Here is an 8,362-nt window from a genome sequence, read left to right as displayed (position 1 = left end):
TGCTGTACTTATTGTTTTTGGGCTCTCTCTCGGGTGCTAGAAATGCAATGTATATGTACACCATGAATGCCAATCATTTGGAGGTGACTTTGTTGGGGGTAAAGGCGCATTTGCCTAGCCGCCCGTGTATTACTACACTAACAGTCACCGCCACTGCACACTGCAGGTGGCGGGCGCCCGTCACCGTCACTTTATTCTTTATTCTTTTAGTGACAGTTTGAATAAAGGAAGGCCCGGTCACACATTGTGACTGTTGGAGTTCCCATTTCTTGTCTCTCTCTTTCTTGCTCTTGCTCTCCCGCCATAGCTCTTGCGTGCAAGTTTCAATCCTTCTCACCTTTCAACTGGTATTAGAGCTTGGCTTCCTAACTCTTGACCTTGGTTCATGGCATTCTCAGCTTCCCATCAACTCCCTACTCGCATTGGGTCTCCTTTCCGACAGCCATATCCGACTCCTTCGAGCTCCTGTCACTCCCCGGCTTCCCGAGCTTCTTCCCGACATTGTTGGGCACCTTTAGGACATTACATCAGAGGTATTACTTCATTCTCCATAGGGTTTTGTATTGTTTTTAGGTCACACAGGCTATGAACAGTTTGGGGCAACCACCATCGAAGCTCTCTTGCTTCATATCTACATTGTCCTTGATCAAGACCTCTTGAGGCTTGTTGTGTGCCCCCTTGGGTACCTACTTGAGGCCCTCCTCTACCCCATTTATGCCACATGGGCTGCAGGCCACCCAGGACAGTAGCACGCTATTTGCACCTAATTTCTAGGCCGGTCTCCATTTACATCACAGGGTACTACTCAAGCTCCAGACCATTGGACACTTAAACAAGCTTCATCTGAGGCATTTGCACATGCTTTGATGCTTGGTATCGAAGGTTTGAGCATTGACATTGCTTATAGTCTAATTTAGCACTGTTTTGGGACTGTCATAACAGTCCACAGACATTTTATAATAGTGCTATAGTAACATTTGATGTTTATGCTTGCCCAACATTGTCATTTGATGCTCGGTTGGTCCCATATGATGCCTACATGTTAGGGGAATGTATGCCTATTGTTTGGCAACCATTTGGAGCTGATTTTGGTGCTAAAATTTCTCAGTTTTTGACAGTCATTCTTGGCTGTAATAAAAGCGGGCTGAAGCTATTACACATGCCTTGGGTTATGCCTATTGGTTCCGGCCTATGTCTTGGATATATGCCATGAAGTATTGATCTTCGGGGTACAACTTCAAGCTTGGATTTCATTCCGGTTGCTTTTGGAATAGCTTTGACATTACACACTCATTGACATGGTTCATGCTTAACAGTGGTATATGCTTTGATAGTTATGCTCCTTGGGTTTATGCATATATGTTGCCTACGGCTTTATGCTCATGTCCCGGTTGATTACCCTATGCATACGTTGAGCTTGAGTGCTCATTGAAGGTCTACCTTGGATGCATTTTGGATTATATGGAGTTGTCTTGGATGTTACTTAGCTTGTCAGAGTTTGGATTGGGATGTACTGGATGTCTTACATGCTTATGGATGCTACATACGGATGCTCTACCGCCTACATGTTCGGGATGTACTATTGATGTATTGTCTTGGACTTATGTCATTGGCACTGTGTCTTGCCTTGGTTTGAGCTCTTGAGCTCATACATATGGCTTTTGTGCCAGTGGGAGCATTCTTGAATACTTATCAAACATTGAGCAGGCGGTGCTTTTATGGATTGAGCAGTTACATACTATTGAGCAGTTACAGACACGAGACTTTGGGATTTCTTACCCTTTGGGATGATGCATGGTTTATATGTCTTGGTTCACTATATGCTTATGAGTCGAGTCTCAGATTTGGATCTGTATCTTTGTGAGCTGACACCTACTTGTGTCAAGTTTTGGTAGTGGCAGGAACACTTTGCCCCGTTGACTGAGGGGTGTGCCTAGTCACTGGCAGATGTTTGTATGACATGTTTGGGTGTTGGATTCATGCTTATCGACTATCATATGCCTATGTTATGCCCCCATGATGCCGACTTTGGTCTTGGCAGTATCTGATTGACCTGAGATCCGATTTTGGCACTGTTAGCTCTCATTTACTGAAATCTGTAATTTATTTCAACAAATATATATGTATAGACTGACATGGATTTTTCCTGCTGAAATATTCTGAAATGATGTACTTTCACTGGTACTTGATGGGCAGTAGCTTTGGTTACACTTTTCTCGCCATTTTCTCTCCATTTTGGTGATTTTTTTGTTATTTTCTGCAATAAACAACAAGCAGTTTTGAAGTGTCTACAATCTTTCAGCCTGCATTATGGTGAGTTTGTCCACTGAACATGCTATTTTCAACATCACTAAGCTTGATTGTATGAATAACTCTTATTGGAAGAGACAGATTTGGCAGGTGTTGGTGTAGAAATCGCAGATCAAACCTTTGAGGTTGAGCGGGCATCCGCCTGCAATTATGCCAGATGAGAAATGGCTTGAGCTTGATGAGTTATGCAAGTCCACTATTGTATTATCTCTCACAGAACAGGTTCACTACAATGTATTTGAGGAAGAACAGAGTGCATGGCAGTTGTGGGATAAAATCAAGAATCTCTATGACAAGAAAAGTCCAACGAGTGAGATGTATTGGCTGAAGTAGCTTATGGATCTGCACATGAAGGAGAATGTGACCATGTCAGCTCACTTGAGCCAATTCCATACTATTCTCAAGAACTTGACTTCACAGGACATCACTTTTACAGAGGATATCACTCCTCTTCTCTTGCTTGGTACTCTTAATGAGTCATGGGATGTATTCCGCACTACATTATGTGCCTCTACTGCTACCTTGAAATTATCTGATGTTGAGAGTGCTCTTCTGCAGGAAGAGGTTAACCGTAAGAATTTGGATGTCTCTCGTGTGTCGCATGCTATGACAGTTAGAGGCAGGAATGATAGATATGGAAAGCATGGCAGTGGCAGTGGTCATGGACGGGATTCTCAGAAATCTCAATCTAAGTCTCATGGGAAGTAGCAAATCCCGTGGCATGAATGCAGATGTTACTTGTCACCATTGTGGGAAAAAGGGCCATATTAGGCCACAATGCCATGAACTGCGCAATGAAAGGCACAAAGATAAGGGGAAAGACAAAGTGCAGGATAAGTCTTCTGATCGCAGCATAGTGCCTATAAAGCCCAGTGTTAAAATTGAAGAGATCAATGTTATGCAGCCTTAGGATGTTGATGATGATGATTATATCCTTGCAGCTTCTTCTAGTGCTTCGCAGATGATAGAGATACACTCTATGTATGCACAGTGTTGGCTCTTGGACTCAGGTGCGTCCTTTCATGTGACACCTTGCCGAGAGTGGTTTCATTCATACCGTACTGTTTCGGGTTCTGTGCGCTTGGGTGATGATAGCTCTCTTGATATTGTGGGCATTACTGATGTTAGGCTACAGTTTTCTTCTGGCAGCAGTTGTACATCATGTAACTACTTTGACACGTAGTCTCCTGTCAGCTGGATAGCTTGATGGCGCAAGTTATCATGTATCTTTTGGAGATTCTACATGGAAGATCACTCGTTAGCAGACTTGTGATTGCGAGAGGTGCCAAGGCTGGCAGCCTCTATCCCTTGATTGTACCAGCTTCTTCCCTTGATCATGTTTTGTCTGTGGGTTCTATCCCACATGTATCTCTTTGGCATGCCCGTTTGGGCCATATGTCTTTGAAGGGAATGAAAATACTTTCTGGTTTGCAGGACTTACCGCCCCTTGATTATGCATGTTTTGATTCATGTGAGCATTGTCTTTATGGCAGGCAGACTAGGTCTACGCATAAAAAGTCTGGTAGGCCACGCATGAGTGAGCCCTTGGCATTGGTACATTCGGATGTTTGTGGGCCCATGCCTTGTCAGTCTATGGGTGGTGCAAAGTATTTTGTTATGTTCATAGATGATTTTTCATGAAAAGTTTGGGCTTATCCCATTAAGCTGAAATCCGATGTCTTGGCTGTGTTTCAGAGATGGCTTGCATTGGTTGAGAACCAGTCTGGGTATAGGCTAAAATGCCTAAGGACAGATAATGGGGGTAAGTATGTCTCACGTGATTTTGAGCAGTTATGTGATGAGAGGGGTATTAAGCATCAGTTGACCACCCCCTACACTCCCCCCCCTCTGAATGGTTTGGCTGAGCCGATGAATAGAACCATCCAGGAGCGTGTACGTAGTATGCTTAGCCACACAGGCCTACCACAGAGCTTTTGGGCTGAGGCAATTAGCATAGTTGTGCATGTCATAAATAGATCACCTTTCAATGGTTTGGATTTCCAGGTTGCAGAGGAGGTATGGACTGGAAAATCTCCCTCTTATGCGCATCTCCGTGTCTTTGGATGTGAGGCATTTTGCCATGTGCCCAGGGACAAGAGAAGTAAGCAGGATCCTAAGAGTGTCAAATGCATTTTCCTTGGTTATGGGGATGTAGGCGAGATGGGTTACCGTCTCTGGGATTCATAGGCGCGAAAAGTCATCCGCAGTCATGATGTAGTCTTCCATGAAGACAAGATGCATCGGCAACCTGAGAGAGTTGTTGAGATCTGCATGGTCATATTTCACGAGGAGCCGAGAGCTCCCACACAGCCAGTTGGACAGCCTACAGTTGCAATAGATGCTCATGGTCAGGGTGTTGGATAGGCAGCTGGGCAGGCAGTACCTGATAGATTTCAGCCCTCGATGCATTATGTCTTGGTTACAGATATAGGAGAGCCTTTTACTTATGATGAGGCTATGCGCAGGGGTGACAGTCACTCTTGGGAGAGGGCTATGCAGTCTGAGATAGACTCCTTGCATAAGAATGAGACTTGGGATTTGGTTTCTTTGCCTAAGGGCAAGAAGGCTTTGCCATGCAAGTGGGTGTACAAGCTGAAAAGTACCCCTGGACACCCCAAGCCGGCATACAAGGCTAGATTGGTAGCAAAGGGTTTTAAGCAGGAGAATGGTGTGGACTTTGATGGGTCTTTTCTCCTATGGTTAAGATGACCACCTTGCGCTTAGTCTTGCCTTTGATTGCTCAGCTTGACTTGGATTTATACCAGATGGATGTCAAGATGGCTTTCTTACATGGGGACTTACATGATGAGATTTATATGGAGTAACCTAAGGGCTTTGCAGAACTTGGCAGGGAGCACCTAGTGTGTAAATTGAAGAAAAGTCTTTATGGCTTGAAACAGGCACCTAGGGAGTGGTATCATAAGTTTGATGCCTTTATGCGGTCACAGGGCTACAGCAGGAGTGCTATGGATCCGTGTCTTTACACAAAGAAAGCCCGTGATGGTTCTTTATTGATTTTGGTCCTCTATGTGGATGATATGCTGATAGCAGGGAAAGCTCATGATGAGCTAGATGCTCTTAAGGCTCATCTCAAGAAGAGCTATGAGATGAAAGATCTGGGACATGCAGCTCACATACTTGGTATGCACATTAGACGCGATAGGCATCAGGGACTCCCCTACCTGTCACAGAGGAAGTACATTCATAAAGTCCTTGAGCACTTCCGCATGCAAGACGTAAAGCTTATTGGCTGTCCATTGCCTTCTTATGTGAAGGTATCACAGGCTGATTGTCCACAGATAGATGAGCAAAGGGCCGAGATGGCTAAGATTCCCTATGCATCCGCAGTGGGTAGTCTTATGTATGCCATGATAGCCACTCATCTAGATATTGCCTTTGCAGTTGTTGTTGTGGCACACTATATGGCTACACCTGGCAAGAAGCATTGGGATGTCGTGAAGGGTATCATGAGGTACCTGAAGGGCACTACACATATGTGCATATGCTATGGGAGCTCTTCATAAGCATAGGGCAGCTAGATGACAAAAGCTATCGCACTGCTTTTGGAGATGGCAAATGGAAGATATGTAAGGGATTTAGGATAGTTGCTTGTGGTTCTAAGAGTGATACCCCCTATCCATTGCATGTATCTAGTGTGTGTGACCATGTTGTTGCCATTATTGAGCAACCAAGTGTTTCCTTATGGCATGGCTCATTGGGACACATGAGTCAAACTAGAATGAAAGTGCTTTCTTCTTTGGTTTATTTGCCGTCTTTGAGGTATGCTGATTTTGACGATTGTGATCATTGTGCCTACAGTAAACATATTCAAACATCACATAAGAAGTCTCTTTTATTGAAATCTTCTCCTTTAGAGTTGACACATTCAAATGTATATCAAATGCCAGGGTTGTCTCTAGGGTGAAATAAGTACTTTATCATTTTTGTTGATGATGCTATGCACAAAGTCTAGGTGTATCCAATCCGTCGTAAGGATGAGGCTTTGGATAAATTCAAGTTCTTGCATTGGACGAAAATATAACAGGTAAGACACTCACTCGTCTTCGCTCTAACAATGGTGAGGAATATGTGTCTAAAGTCTTTAAGGACTTTTGTGATTATAAAGGGATAAAGAGGGAGCTCACAACTCCTCATAATCTACCCCAAAACAAAGTCGTAGAGCGTATGAATCAAACCATTCAGGATAAGGTTCACATTATGCTATCGCATGCTACAGTACCCCATGATTTTTGAGATGAGGTTGTTATGATAGCTATTCATTTGATTAATCAATCTCACTGACAGATCTTTGGGGGGGAGGGTCCCTTAGAAAGTGTGATAGGGAAAGCCACCTTTGTATGCTCATTTGAGAGTGTTTGGATGTGAGACATTTGTGCATATCCCTAAGAAATAATGCAGGAAACTTGAGCCAAAGTCCTATAAATGCATTTTTCTAGGATATGGTGACGAGGGTGAAATGGGGCATCGATTATGGGATCCCAAGAAAAGGAAGGTAGTACATAGCAATAATATTATATTCTAGGAAGATTGTATGCACAGGTAGCTCGAAAAGACTGAGGAGGTCAAAAGGGTTGTATTTTCGAAAGATGTATTGATTGGACATCAGAGAATGCCTACTAAATGTGTGACACCGTGTGAGTAATCAAGAGACATTGATGACAATGGATGTGGCAATCATACTTCAGGATGTGGAAGCATGAGATACATGTTTGACTCAAGAAAGTTCTAGGAAGATAATGTTTGTGACATTTGTGATCAATTAATCTCTCCTTCATTTAAAAAAAGTACTTTCATTGAGATTAAATGGCAATGACATGCTGCAAATTCAAAGTGCATTGATTGAGCAATGGGCTAAATCCACAACCGTACTGAAGACACCTTAAAGGTTGCAAGCAATAGTAATGAAGTTTGTAGACAACAACAAAAAGATTTGCAAGTCTCCAACAACTATTTTGTCCCCTCTTGACATGGTTGTTGGGTTTTGGGAATGTGGGTAATTGCAATGGAAGCATTGCAGGGGATTGCATGGTACCTTCCCACAATCTACCCATAAACTATTTAAGTACGAGCCAAGTAATGACCAAAATAATGTGCATTGTTTTGGTCTATCCGTTGTGAGGCACACATTCACTTGGTTGCCAATACATCATAGTCTTCAAACATGCATATTTTTCCAAAATAGCAACGGATGTCATACATTAGAAATTTAGACATGCTTAAATGTGATGCACACATATTATGTAAGCATGCATACAAAACTTGTGTCTTTCACAATGTTGAATTAGTATGCATGTTATTAGAAGGGAAGTGAATTTGAATTACTACTCACAAACATCGTCACACTTTACCTTGTAAAAGGAGACAAGGGGAAAATTTTGTATCTTAAATTAAAAAATGATTAAAGCATACTCTACAAATAGGAGTTTATGTTTCTCACTTGACCTGTAGGATGCAAGGCATCCAACTCATCATGAGCTCTCCCAGTAATCAACATATCATTCACATTAAGTACCTAGATAATAAGGCTGCCATCATGATCCTTCTTTGTATATATACACATATCCATATCACTACATGTATTCCCTATGAAAGCATCGAATTTGTGGTACCATTCCCTAGGTGCTTGCTTAAGGCCATAAAGGTTCTTTCTCAACTTGCTTGCTAGTTGTTCCCTACCTTTTTCCTCAAATCCCTTAAATTGTTGCATATAAAACTCATCGTGCAAGTCCCCATATAAGAAAGTCGTCTTTACATCCATTTGATAAAGATCCAAATCTAATTGTGCAACCAAAGTTAGTACTAACCGTAGGGTAGTCATCTTGACCATAGGAGAGAATATCTAATCAAAGTCCACGGACCGCTTATTGCTTCAAGTGTTTCAAGCGAGCTCTAATGGCTATCTCTCACCTAGCGGACGCGCCATCGATCCTACGAGTGTAGTGAGCTTACCTTGATGCCGATGTGAGTAGCCTTCTCCCTCGCACACCTCGGTAGCTCCACAATTCTTGATGCTAGCTCAAGCATCCTCAAG

The sequence above is a fragment of the Lygodium microphyllum genome, chromosome 18 (assembly GCF_053477565.2).
Source record: "Lygodium microphyllum isolate KBCC chromosome 18, Lygodium_microphyllum_v1.1.10, whole genome shotgun sequence".
Taxonomy (NCBI): Eukaryota; Viridiplantae; Streptophyta; class Polypodiopsida; order Schizaeales; family Lygodiaceae; genus Lygodium; species Lygodium microphyllum.
This window is presented reverse-complemented; position numbering follows the sequence as displayed.